Here is a 1,410-nt window from a genome sequence, read left to right as displayed (position 1 = left end):
ACAATAAACTTTAACTATTTCAGTAGTCTTTCTTTACAGGGGTTAAAGCATTCAGCTGCTAATAAAAGCTCTGCTACCCCACAGGAATAAAGATGTGTCAATCTGCTTTGCAAAGATTTTCAACCTTGGAAAACCTATCGGTGGTTTGATTCCATTCTGAAGGGTCAATAGGAGTTAGAATCAACTTGACCAGTGTTAGTGTATTTGGCTTTTGGTTTATTAGGAGTAATGCTATGCTTTCCTCACTAAAGATGGTTTAAATAGTTAAGTTGTTTAGGGTTAAAAAAATGTTCTGCCCGAAGTAATCAATTCAACTCTGTGACAGTCTGTTCATGCTGAGTATAAGTGCTGTTTAAATATCAAAAGAAGAGGTACCTTTACTGGGATCTCTTTCAGCTGACTCAGTAGAACTGCTAATTAGACAAATCTTTTGGGTATTCTTTGATTTAGTTTATTTATTTTCCCAGGATACCCTTCCCCTGTGGTTCTCAATGGACTAGAACACACAGAGTGTTTTATATCTTAGACGTGCATCAGGACTTGCCCTTAGCTGAACCATCTTAATATTGGAGGCCATCCAAAAATGACACAGCCCAGTTATCCCTTTATGTATTATGGCCACTTCTTATGGAACCTCTTTTTATTTGATTGATTTCCTGACATATTTTCATTGAAATTATTTTGTTTATTTTCCTTTTGAAATGGGTCTTTTGATCTAAATTCAGCAGCTTTCCTGTGGAAGAGTATTAAGTAATATTTTGTCAACAAATAATATATTGATGGTCAAAATATATAGCATATGTGGGAGTCAGCTCACAGCCAGATCGGGTCCTACAAGTGGTTGTGTAAGTGAAGGGAATAAATAAACAGAAAGACAAAACATTAGGGGTGCTTACTCCCTCATGAAGCCAGGTCCATGAGGAAGAGAAAGAGTGAGCAAAATGTATTCTTTCACCAACTTATATAGTCTTGCAACATCCAAGCTCCCCTACTATGGACAACCACAAGGTGGGCAGTGTCCTAACCTAGATGTCCCTGAGTACATTAGGGTAGTAACCTAACACTAATGTTGGGGGCAGGAAGAAGGGGAGTTACTGTTCTCTGAGTAGGGAGAACAATAGCACATGTCTGCTCCTATAGATAAGGGCTGCGTGCAGCAAAGCCATTAGCCATGGACATGTAAGAGGCATCTCTAACGCAGCACCACTATTGGGGGAGACTGTGCGGAATGATTTTTAATTAGGAGAATGTGACTGGGACTTTTCTCCACCTCACAAATGTGATGGCCTCCTCCTCCCAGAATCCTGGTTTCCCAGGCTTCTTTAATCATGAGCCTAGAGAATTTGTCCACATCCACTCTCTTCCCAGTCCTGTTACCCACAACTATACACAGTTGATTTCTTTGAGACC

The sequence above is a fragment of the Echinops telfairi genome, unplaced genomic scaffold (genome assembly GCF_000313985.2).
Source record: "Echinops telfairi isolate 266 unplaced genomic scaffold, ASM31398v2 ScPeMD7_60;HRSCAF=208, whole genome shotgun sequence".
Classification (NCBI taxonomy): domain Eukaryota; kingdom Metazoa; phylum Chordata; class Mammalia; order Afrosoricida; family Tenrecidae; genus Echinops; species Echinops telfairi.
Note: the sequence above shows the minus strand (reverse complement) of the source record.